This window comes from Xenopus laevis, chromosome 4S (assembly GCF_017654675.1).
Source record: "Xenopus laevis strain J_2021 chromosome 4S, Xenopus_laevis_v10.1, whole genome shotgun sequence".
NCBI classification, from domain to species: domain Eukaryota; kingdom Metazoa; phylum Chordata; class Amphibia; order Anura; family Pipidae; genus Xenopus; species Xenopus laevis.
In genome coordinates this window covers 79,120,946-79,134,544 of record NC_054378.1, presented here as the reverse complement: position 1 = coordinate 79,134,544, position 13,599 = coordinate 79,120,946, and positions in this window count along the sequence as shown.

The window sequence follows — 13,599 nt, the reverse complement described above, 5'->3', positions numbered from 1 at the left end:
ACACAACAGCAGCAAGCATCACTCTGTCCACCATTCCATCCCTTGTTCCTATGCTGAGGCCGTGTCTGTCCCAGGCCACCTGCCCCTCCTTGTGCAGCCCTATTTCATAAACGATCCCTAGACCTGTGGCATCTATCTCTGCTTTTTTCCTTAGAGCAACTCCTATCAGGCCTGTACCGTTGTTCCCTACTGTGGGCCCGTGATCGACCGTCTCTTCATGAGCCTCTGCTTGCTTGTCTGCTGCTTGGTTCCCTTTCCACCCTCCACCTGTCCCTGCTTCTGCTCCCAGAGCTCCCTCATGATGTGTATCTCCCTGGCAGGACTGACCAACATGGGCCTGCTGTGTTCCGGCCTAAGCCCGAGTCCATGTAACTCCTCTTGTGTCCTGTCTATTTCTCCCCTGGCTCCACCAATATGCCTGGCTCCATTCATTCCCCTCTGTGCCACGTGGCTCCTCCTCCTATCTGCCTTCGCAGTTCCTCCCCTACCCGGGACCCCTACTTGCCTGGGCCGCCCGGATGCCTGGTTTACTGCAGCTGCATTTGTTACAACTCCGGTCCTGTCTGCCGACATCCCCTCTGACTATGCTCTTCCCATGTCTGTATTTCGCCTTCCTCCTACTGATCCGTTCTGTCGACGTCTCCTGCCCTACTGATCCGCTCTGTCTACGTCTCCTGCTGCTGGGAGGACTGGGACTCAACCGTTCTGGCGGCCTTGTCCGCCTCAAAGATCTACTTTCAGCCCCTCTACTTGTCTCTCCTCCTCCTGTCGCCATATTACTTTCCTGGCTGCCTGATAGTAGTTCTTGTAGCTGCCATCTGAAGTGCTCACCATCCTGCCCAGAGAGTGTCTCCCTGATGTTTGATAACACATCCTGATCCACCATGCTGCAAATAACCTTGTTACTGTAAGCTTCTCCTTCTCTCAATCCCCTTTTATTCTCCCACAACTTCTGGACTACATTACCCACAATCCCCTGCTCCCATACTTCCGGTTCCGTTTCCTAACCCTGTCATGGCCCTGTCCCTCCATTCTTTCGGTCCCCAAGGGCCTGCTTTTTTATGAATGAACTACTCCTATTCTTCTTCCCAAGCCAGTGGCTGGTTTCTGGGGTAAATGGCACTGCTGACATTCCAAAATGGACATCTGTTAAACAAAAAGTTTAAGGAACTGAGAAAATCACAAAATTATACTAAATTATACTAAAAGTTAATTAAAAAGGTGAACTGTACTTTTAAAGGATAAGTAAACCTTTAAAATAAGTGAATGTAAAATTGATGAGGGGGCTATTCTAAGCACTTTTGTAATTTACATTCATTATTTATTTTCTTTTTATTCCAAGATATTAAGGGATACATGTGCTGTTAATATGAATGAATTTTGTTACCACAGCGCCACCTGCTGATCAGTTTCCCACCAGTCTGACCAACAAGTAGTCAAGAAACGGTTTTGCCAATAAAAGTACACAGAGGTCCCTATATTCTCACACGAGTCAACGGCATCTTACAGCAGACCCTCTAACATTTGAGCATCTTCTAGGCAAAAGGAGCTCCCCTATAAGATATTAAATCTAACTGTCAGCGAATATCTGACACCCAACTCCTGAATGAAGACAGAATGAGGAAAAATCTATGCTGAGAGAGGAAGAGATAAACTTAATTATTTCAGAAATGATGCAGAAGGTTTAATTGATTGTATTTAGCAAGTTTCTTATTTCAGTATGCTGAAGCTTATACTAAATTTTCATTTTTGTGAAAGGTCCCCTTTAATATCTGCATTATATCTTCATGAAACTATGGCTAAAACAGCAGTTTATATATAGCTGTCATGTGGTTACAGCTATAGCTATCGAAATTGGATTTTGCAATATCCTACAAAATCCTGTGCAGTTGAGCGCTGTTACATTACAAGATTTAGTGGGGCAGGTAAAATCTGACCCACAAAATCTGATCAAAATCTTCTGTGTAGTTTGGGTGTTGGTGGTTTGGCTTAGAATGTTGTGTGGTCCCAGATGTTTAGTATTTTGGGGCATTTCCACCATATGTGTAGCATAGTTCCATCTTTACTGCATCCCCTCATATTTGGCCCTTTATTAAGCCTTAAGCAATTTATGTGACCTTATGAATAATTATGCAATCGTACGGAATACATAATCATACAAACTGCTTAGTTAATTAATTAAATTAATGAATTCATTCTACTGTTTTATTAATGTTTTATTACAGAAGCTCCTTAAGAACAAGATGTTTGAACAGCGTATGTTTGAGTAGTCACTGCGGGACTTAGGAGTCCCCATGCTCAGCCATGAGGTCGACCCTGCACTGCAACCCCTCTCTCCCCACAGCGCATACCAGGTTGTGTGCCTAGTTTTCATTTTTTGCCGAGCAATCAGAGGCTGCGGGGAGGTCAGGGGGCATCAACAGAAGAATCAGATAAGCCGAAACAGATCAAGCATCCCAAGATTTGGGGGACAGGCTCAGATTCCAAAATGACTGTATATAGTGATAGTTATGTTTAAGATGATTACAGAGCATTTTCATTTCTTGGTGTAACTGATGAATCATAGTCAATAAAAGCATTTGGGCTATCAGCTAGGTGCAGTTCTGACCTATGAAAGTGTGCCAGTTTAAGTCAATAGCTGGTCGGTCTATTTGGGGCCATCCACGCTGGTGCTGGTGGTCACCCAGTTGGTAAAGACATTTCTAAACTGGAATTCCATGTGTCAAATTGCTTGGCTTCTTTTGTTGCTCCCACATGCTCACTGCTTCTTGTATTTTTGCTCCATTAATACCACTCTTTCTGTGGTTGAGTTCATAGTTGGTGAATGCATGCAGGCACAAAGATGCACAGTCACAGGATATTATGACCTTGAGCAGATTTTTCAAATACCAAGTATCAATGGATAACATGCACTCCTTTCCTTAGGCAACACTGTCCCCTGCTGGATAAACCAAAGAAATAGACTAAGAATAATCCATTTATGGCAGAATATTAAGGGGCCGATTCATCAAGGGTCGAATATCGAGGGTTAATTAACCCTCGATATTCGACTAGGAACTTAAATCCTTCGACTTCGAATATCATTATTCCTTCGATCGAACGATTAAATCCTTTGAATCGTTCGATTCGAAGGATTTTAATCCAACGATCGAAGGAATATCCTTCGATCAAAAAAACTTAGGCAAGCCTATGGGGACCTACCCCATAGGCTAACATTGACTTCGGTAGCTTTTAGCTGCCGAAGTAGGGGGTCGAAGTTTTTTTTAAAGAGGCAGTACTTCGACTATCGAATGGTCGAATAGTCGAACGATTTTTAGTTGGAATCCTTCGATTCGTAGTCGAAGGTCGAACTAGCCCATTCGATGGTCGAAGTAGCCCAAAAAACACTTCGAAATTCGAAGTTTTTTTACTTCGAATCCTTCACTCGAGCTTGATGAATCGGCCCCTAAGTGTTATACTTGCTGGTTCTCTGGTTCACTTGAATGAGGGAGTTTTTGATACTGGCATGGGACTGAGGATTACAGATAAATTATTTTGAATAGCATATTGCTCATGTGCAATGGAAGCAGTTTTGAATTGTATTTCCTGCATACATTTTAATAACTATACACCTATCATTAAACAAAAGGGAAATTCCAGCTTTCCTTTATATCTTCTTAGAGCAAGTTGGAAGTACGTGGGCAACTGGAAGGCTTAAAAAATTGGTGCTCATTTGCTCACAAAGGGAAAGGTGCAAAGGATAAATACATTATATGCACAAGTCACCAGAGGACAGATGTATATTGTATGTACAAGTACACCTGTTTTGTTCCTGCAATTCCCCTACAGTAAAATGCATGTAGCACCACCTTGCACTTCCGTATAGTTACAGTGCCACTCAGTCCTTTCTGCCTTTGGTTCCGAATCATGCATTGCTGCTCCTATTGATAATAATTTGGCTAGTAGCACACAGGGCTGTTCAGCGGATTTTCTCCACCTGTGAAAGTATGAATTTTTTTGGTTAAATCTGCTCTGTGTGTATTGTCATACACTGTTGCTGTGCCTGTCAGTAAGGAGTGGTAGCTTTTCTCTGCCTGTGTCCTATTCTTAGTTCTGCATATGTGATGTTTAGCACATTGTCCTATCCATTATTTCACATGTCTGTACATTCTGGATTAGTGCTTTGAAGGGTAACTAGGTTAGTATTGCTAACCTCACATAAAACACATTTAAAAAAAAACAGTTTTTTTTACATCAGACCTTCATCTAGTTGCAACATGGCAAAAAAGAAAGCTTTGGGAAAATTTCAGTAAATCTATATACACAATAAGCAGCCAGTTAGTTAAATAGGTAGTTTACCTTTGGGCCTATGACACATGGGCAGATTTGACGCCCGCAGCAAATCTGCACTACCTCTGAAATTCTGCTGAATATGCCTTTCTCTTCATTACCATGTGGATTGCCGCATGTAACAGGCAGCAATCCACATATTACTGAATATGTGTGCTGAATATTTTGTGGGAGATCAGTAGCATTGGTTTCCATTGTGTGACTTTATTTTTGAATGAACTTTTAGTATGATGCAGACAGTGATAATATGGTTGTATGGTCCAGTTTATTATAGCAAGCAGAGACTGAAATGTGTATAGGAGAGGGTTGATTAGAAAGATAAGTAACACAAAGTAACAGTAAATATTACACTGTGACCACATAGTGCTTTATGGCTGCCAGGGTCAGTGGCCCCCATTTAAAAGCTGTCAAGAGGCAGAAGGTTAAAGAACATAATTAATACTTAACAAAAAAAATAACAAATAAAGCCCAGTTCAAAAGTGTCTAATAGGATATTCAATAAGATAACAAATAAATAAATTTGGGAAAAAGGTCTGCTTGCTGGGACAGACCTAAACTCTGCGACATTCCACCAATCAAAACAGCCCCAAAGTTGGTATCGGTTAAGCCATGATGCCAACATCTATCGCCACATCTTTAAAAGGAGAAAGATAATTTTACTGTTTATAAAAAACCCACATAGTATTGTTACAAGAAACCCACTGGCGATACAGTGGGGATACTCATACACTTCGAAGCAAATGGCTCCAACTAAATATGGAGGCATCCTATACCTCAAAAGCATAAGGTGTAAAAATTCTACTGAGTAGGGCTATATTGTACAGTCCATCGGACACATAATGATCAGAACAGCTGTTATTTATTAGCAGAAGTGGATAAATATGGTACGGTATATACAATAATTAATATTTATGCACTAATTCTGATAACAAACTTTTCTTTACAGATGTTTTGCAGTGATTAGACTTCTGGGGGCATCACATTTTTCTTGGGAGGTGATACGTATGTAGCCTTGGATGACTATTTTGACAGGTCAGATAAATGCACATCGTATACACGAGCATGGGCTAAACCCTTACATTTACTTTGTGACTTCCTACATCTACAGGACACCTTCTGTCAGTTCTACCCGATTACAAAAGACTATAAATTGTATTCATCAGTAAACAATACTCATTCAAGGATAGATTACATATTTGTTTCCAAGGAGCTGCTGTTAAATTCAAACTCAGTAAAAATTAGAAATATAGATATCTCTGATCAACTGTTCCAGTCTCTATAACTAAATTCATTACACACTTGTTCTTTTAACTGGAGGTTTTGCCTAGGGGCACCCACTCATAAAATCTGGCCCTGCTTCCCAGTAACTTAGATCAAAGGAAATCAAATGGCCTACACACAATACGGAACATTTTAAAAGATGATAAAAATTTATTATACCCAAAGCTATAATGGAAAAATACCCCTTTAATCTAGATATTCATTTCTTCTGTAACAAATTCATAATTTCATTTCACAAATTAAAAAAAACAACTGATTGATAAGGGCAAACAAAGCCTACCAATTCACCTGTTGAAATAGGGTTGCCACCTTTTTCATTCAGGGAAAATGGGCAGGGGGCAGGGGCGGTGACATGTCATTAACTTCAATGGCCTGCCTGGATTTCCTAATTTAAAAAATTTGGACAGCAATTTTTACAGGGGCAGCCTTTCCAAAAACCAGACTCTCCAGGTGAAATCTGTACAGGTGGTAACCCTATGTGGAAAGATAAAACTGCTAAAAGGTCAACATATGCACTCTTTGTGGATTTCTGAGTCGTTCAGTGGGTTCAACTTCAGAGTAAGGCACCGCCAGGCCTTCCAAATATTCACAAATAGTTGATTGCACTCTGGAGAACCAATTTCCGTAGTTAAAAAGTTCTTTTTTTTTTTTTTTAGAAAATGCACAATATGTTTCGGATCTGGATGATCCTTCATCAGGTGATCATATACAAAGTGTACAAAACCCAAGTCCCATTTAAAAATTAACCAAATACAAACAAGTGTGTCCATTCCCCCATGTGGCTAGACACATTGGCATAAATTGTTACAAAATTCCTTATGGACCACTGCCATCTACTGGCCTGCTCCGGTAATGCACCAACAAAACTTACAATGAATTCTCAGCAGATGGTAGTCTCATACCTGCTGTGCAATATCAATGTAATTTGTTCAAAGTGTTCACATAATCCCTAGAAGCTGTAAAATAAAAGTTTTAATCAGATTTACAAGAAACATTTATAACTCTGTGCATCATTAAGTCCAAGTGGCTCAAGCGTATTTAGAGTATCTATCCACTTAGCCTCTTGCTGGAGCAGCAACTTTTTTCTATCACCCCCTCTACTTGGTAATAAGACTTCCTCTAGCACTTGTCATCTCAATCTGGCACTATTATGTTTGTTTTCAAAAAAGTGTTGGCCCACCGGTGTGTGTGTCTTTGTTTCATTTGGATTTTGTCCAAGGGACAAAAAGTTGCTGCTCCAGCAAGAGGCTGTGGATAGATAAATACGCTTGAGACACTTGGACTTAATGATGCACAGAGTTATAAATGTTTCTTGTAAAACTGATTAAAACCTTTATTATATAACAAATTATGTTGATATTGCACAGCAGGTAGGAGACTACAATCTGCTGAGAATGCATTGTAAGTTTTTTTGGTGCATTACCGGAGCAGGCCAGTAGATGGCAGTGGTCCATAAGGAATTTTATAACAATGTATACCAATGTATCTAGCCACATGGGGGAATGGACACACTTGTTTGTATTTGGTTAATTCTAAAAGGGACTTGGATTTTATACACTTTGTATATGAGCACCTGATGAAGGATCACCCAGATCCGAAACATGTTGTGCATTTTCTAAATAAAGTAACTTTTTAACTACGGAAATCGGTTCTCCAGAGTGCAATCAACTATTTGTAAAAGGTCAACATCTTACATTTATCAAGACCTCTGTCCATTACTCAACACAAATATGGAATCATTGACAATGTTTCCATAGCTCCTAGACATACCCAACCTAACTTTATCTCACAGAAGTATTATGTCCTTATTACCAGAAAGTAAGTATCAGGAGATGGCCCAGCAAATCTTACATAATTCTTACTTGACTCCAGAACGGAGATTTAAAATGGGTGTACTCCCTTCTGATAACTGCCTTAGATGTTCTACCCCGAAAGCAAACCTTTTGCATACCCTCTGGACATGCTGCAAAATTCAATCTTTCTGGACTGAAGTCATTACTTATTGGACACATATTGATAAAAAAATCTATTCAGGCACAAGTAACTTGGGCATTTTTTAGTGAACCTACTCCTAACAAAACCGGAAAGACAATTAATAAAAAGACTGGCAGCAGCACCCCTGGAAAACAATATTACACCAGTGGCTATGCCCTGATATTCCCTCTGTCACACGAATAAAACAGAAATTACATTGAATATTCCATATGGATTGTATAGAAGCGACAACTAGAGTAAAATTCACCAACATTTTCAAGACTTGGTCAACATATATACGTTCTCTCCCACTAAATCTCAAATTCTCCACTGTTTACACTTTTTAATCTACAACATGGTACAAAGCAGAAATTTTCCTCTTCTTTTGGAAACCCAAACTTATTTCAAAAACATAAATCAAGGAACCAATTTGCCGACAAGTATACACTCCAGGAACCATTGTACAAATATGATGCTGGCTTTGCATCCTTTGTAAGGCTGAAAACCCAGGACTGTTGACGGGAACTGATATGAGTAAAATATTATACATTTTTATTATGTTAATCTTTGTTTTGCAATGTATTCTAGTTCTTTATGTAAAATGAAAAATGTGAATTTTTTTGGAGACTACCATCTGCTGAGAATGCATTGTAAGTTTTTTTGGTGCATTACCGGAGCAGGCCAGTAGATGGCAGTGGTCCGTAAGGAATTTTATAACAATGTATACCAATGTGTCTAGCCACATGGGGGAATGGACACACTTGTTTGTATTTGGTTAATTCTAAAAGGGACTTGGATTTTATACACTTTGTATATGAGCACCTGATGAAGAATCACCCAGATCCGAAACATGTTGTGCATTTTCTAAATAAAGTAACTTTTTAACTACGGAAATCGGTTCTCCAGAGTGGATTGTAATTCACGAAAAAAGCCAAAGTCCCGAAGCGCTGAAAAGACCCGAAGTCACGAAAACAGCCGAAGCCGAAGTCCTGAATCGGCGCAAAGACCCGAAGTCACGAAAGGAGGCGAAGTTGAAGTACTGAAGCCATGAGTTCAATTCTACTGAACACCAGTTTGTGTATTTTTTTTTAATCCCCTGGCCACCAATTTATTATTTTAATATTCTATAGGCCCCTGCCACCAATCTTTTTGTAAAACATTTTTTTTTGGGGCCCCAATTTGTTTTTAACTTATAAGGGGGCCCCTGCCACCAGTTTTTTTTTATTTTTAGTTTTTTTTTTACATTTTTTTTGTTGGGGCCCCAATTTTTTTTAACTTGTAAGGGGCCCCTTGCCACCAATGTTTTTTTTTTTAATTTTTTTTTTTGGGGCCCCAATTTTTTATAAGGGGGCCCTGACCATCAATAGCTTTTTATAACTTATGGGGGGGGTTACTTTATTAGCGCTGATGTCTGTGTGGTCTTTTAACTGCGATGTGGAGTGGGCAGCATATGGGGTGGAGCTTGGTCGCCAGTGTGGGCGGGGCCCAGGGGGCCCCCCAAAAATTTTGTTGTACGGGGCCCTGTGATTTCTAATGGCGGCCCTGCCCGGCTCCCCCCTATAATTGCGCCCTAGGCAGCTGCCTCTTCTGCCTACCCCTAGTTCCGACCCCGATGGTATATATATTTTATTCCCTTCTAGCAGTTAAAATGCATGTATTGGGATCACTAAGAGGTGATTTGCCCAAGCAACAGAAAATACATTACATATATATACACTACAAGTGTGCACCTATACATATAATTTTACTTTACCTTCACAATTTTTACATCCTTACATTTTTTTAAGAAATGGGCGTTGGTTTGGGCAATCACTCTCTCTTAAAAGCCATAAGTCAGCGGCAGAGGAGGATTTAGCCTTCAGACTGAAACCAAGGTTCAGCAGACTTTTACTTCAATTAATGCTACTATGCAGAGAGGCACTAGATCCTTTTTATTATGACCAGAGGTAACAAGTTAGGGACCACCGTGTGGGATTTACCTTGACGTGGTATGGTGGCTCATCAACTTTATGATCATAACTTTGTAACAAAAAACCCTGTTTTGTAAACATATGCACTTGCATTTATACTGAATTATTTGTGAAACAGGGGACCAGGGAATGTGCATTGAAAAATAGCACTTCCCTTATACTTAAATATAAATTATACTTTAACTTAGCCTTTTGAGTGCTCCCACAACTCCCCAGTACAGCAAATACATTGACCCTGTCTCTTTATATTACTCACTAAACTCTAATCAGTTCTCAAATCTTCACTCAGAAAATGCATTTGGAGTAGTTGGAATGTGTATAACTCTAAGGTTATAAATGCATACTGTATATAGTGGTTTGTTGGCAAAATAGTACACACGTAGATTTGGCCCCATAGAGGGTACTCCCAAGGAGCCTTTGTCATATTGTAGCTGCACTAAAAGATACAAAACAGGTCATTTACATTTCCACAGGCACATGTGCTACAAGGGCACAAAGTGCATAAAATGGCTGAATGTGTGACCCCAACCATTTATAATGCAGTTTTTTCCCAAGATTGTACACCAACATTTTGTCCGGCTTTTATCACAGATGGCTGTCAATTTTATTTTAAGTAAATTGCATACATTTCCCTGGTTCTGTGTATAAATAGTGAATATCAATAAATGTGTAAACAGTCTGCACCTCATACAGCCATTCACAAATCCCTTATTGCTTTAGGTTTTTCAGAATGGCCTTGCACACACAGTGTAACATTAATGCTGCAATGGTTAACCCTTGGCATTAACATACATATTGTATTTAAAAGTGAACCTGACCTATGTGCTGTATATCTTTCGAAAACTTAAAGAATAAGATGTTTTAAAACATTTCCCTGTTTTGTTTTTTTTTTTAACTTTCCCCATTTTTCTGGCCCCTGAAAAACATAAAATGGAGTTCTACTGTAGTATAGTAGGTGCCAATGGGTAATCAAACATGCAGATATGCAAAACACAGCCTTGACAGCTCTAATACATGTAAGATTTGTTTGGGCTTTTTCACACCAAAATGTGTTCTGTCTGGAGTAAACCCAACACCCAAACCTCACCCATGTTCATTCCATATCTTCCCCCCACACTACGTAAAGTACAAGCCACCCTGCTACACCAGATTTTACCAACAATAAGATCACAGCCTGAAATGTATAACTTATAGGGCCACAATGTAATTTCTCCTACCGCACACCTGTAGTTCACCAATCCTGCAACTGGTGGTGCGTTTCTTCCGTTGACCCGTCCGAGTCCCTTAGCAACGATGAAGGGTGGGTGAGGGTGTTCCCCCCCGAAATGTTGAATGTTTGGTGGCTTAATAAAAGGGGATACTCCCCGACTGCATTAACCAGTGTGTGTGCGGATCCGTTTTCTATACACATTCGTAACTTATAGGGCCTCCAACACACAACATGGTTATCAAAGACGTACACATAAACATCTTATACATAGAAAATGTAGATATAATAACTTCCCAAAACAGGAGCAACAGGGAAGCTTTGAGCTTGCAGCACAACAAACCAGAAGACTCACATTCCACCAATGCGTTTTGCCCTTAACAATAACAAAACTGTGAAGAAAGTTAACTCCAGTGTTTTACCCCTTTTCCCTTTACTGTCCTAATCATGGTTACTTCTCTTAACCCTACATTTTCCCCTCATTAAGTGACTAAAGCCAATATGTATTAACATTTTCTACAACCTATTCTGGTCTGTGAAATAGTAATGCATTTGAATATAACCTGTGCCACAAAATGCAAAAAAAAAAAAATATGTTTATCTTAAAGCTAAATTTAAGCCCCAGCAGCAATGAATACAGATTATCATTCTAAAAATGTACTTTAATTTGATATAGCCATTAATGTTTAGACTAGAGTCCTGAAGCAGGTCATTTACCTACGGGTTTCTCACAAAAAGCCAGTAGCCTGCAGGTTGCAGGTAGAATTCGGGTCTGTGGGTTGGGTTGTGGGTCTAATCTATATTTCTTCTCTTCTCTTATATTATCTATATGTTACTCCTTTAAACATCTGTTTCTGTTTAATTGTGGTCAGAGGGATGCGGATTGAGCAGATTGGGTTGGGTAGCAGTTCCAAGCAGATGCCGTCTGGATCAGGTGTCCAGGTTTCAAAAATTGGTTCTGTGCAAGACTCTAGTTCAGATAAACTGTTTAATTTGAAAAACTACATATTTTCCTATGTGTTTGCATTATAAAGTTCTAATCTGAAAATTGGGCTAAGTTCACTGAACTCATTACCCCCTTCCTTTATAAACAGGACAATGTGTTCAGAGCTCCCTTTCAACATACAGTAACTCTCCTTTAGCAGCAGCCATTGAGTACCATACAATAAGGGGCTTCTTGGTGGACTGGTAATTAGTTTTATCAGCTCCTCTGAAGTTTTTTGGGGCCAGAAGTCACAGGAAGTACTAAGTAAATTGACATCATATTCACTTTAGTGACAAAAATAACAGAAACCATTGATATTTCTAAATTAAAGCAATAGACAAAAAGTATGCTCAGCACAAGCCCTATTCATTCAGCTAATGTTGAAAAGGAGTGTATACTGTCCCTTAAAGGACAAGGAAATTTAAACTAAAGAAATAGGCTAGAAATGTTGTACATTATGTTTTGGGCTTCCGTGCCAGCCTGAGACAACCAAAGTCCTTAAGCAGGAAAGATCTGTGCCTCCAAAAATGCCCCAGTAGCTCCCCATCTTCTTGTATGCTGCTTGACTGCACATGCTCTGTGCTGCTGTCACTTACTGAGTTTAGGGACTGACTCAAAATATACAGTACACATAGAATATAAATGTCACAGTATAAGGCTGATTAGTAATTAATACAGATAATTACTACATGGCAGCACATAAACCAGTGCAACTAGCATCAGAATTTAATAATCAGCCATGTAGCATCATCTTATATTACAGGCCAACCTAATTTTTTGCTTGATAATTTGCAACAACCCCTAAGCTTAGCTTCTCAGCCACTGCTCAGAGCCCATTGAGTATGTGAGTGTTGCAGACACTTTCCAAGATCATTGATGCTATTGAGAAGCTGAAACTTTAGGCTAGTGCAATAAGTTCAGTTTATAAAACATTGCATTTTTAGCCCTATTCATTTTTAATTTAGTGGCTGGATTGTTGCTGGTATGGTCTCTTGGAGGATCATTAAATAAGACCTGCGTTGACCTTTTCACTTAGTTCACAGACCCAAGTCACCAAACTGGAGTTGGAACAACAGGCTGAAATCTAAATATGAGAAGACCTGAACCAAGTAAATAACAAAAGGAAGTTAGCCTGCAGACCCGAAACTAGGGTTGGGCAGAAAATGCAACTGCCTTGACCTGACACAGTGCTGATATTTCCAAACAACTCTGAGTGTGCTGTGCCATGCTTGCCAGTGACCAATGCTTCTCTCTTTTCATTATCTCATTTATTTCATTCTCTTTTTCACTATCAATCCCTGTGCTTTGGTGTGTACATGGGGGTAACCCAGGAAGGCAATCTATACATTCACATATGCATGCATATTTCAAAGGAGTGGCTGCTGTAATATTCTAGACAGTGACTGTATATTGGGTCTGCACAATGACATTAGTGGGTTGAACTAAGAGAGACCCTCTGCTGAGAGATATCATCTTCTTATGACCCCCCCTAAACCTAGGGTAGCCCTCAGGTGATTATAAATATTTTCCTGAATACAAAAACACCTCCCTGCTACTGCTGGATGTTCCAGACTAAATCTGATGGAGGACAAGGGGGTGAGGGGTACCTGGTAGTGATGTGGGGGTTGAGAAAATCCGACCCTAACCGGCCGTGCACTCCTACTGTATTTATATACCTGTGATAAAAATCCGCTGCTGTGTAGCCATGGGGGAAGTTATTCAGTCTGAAAAAGGAGGACACAGGTCACGTAGCAGACAAGCTCTTTGCACTGTATTACTGTTCTTACAGCATTGTATCTCTCCTCCCTTTTCTGTTAAAATATACTCAAGTTTGCCTATTAACATTGGGAACT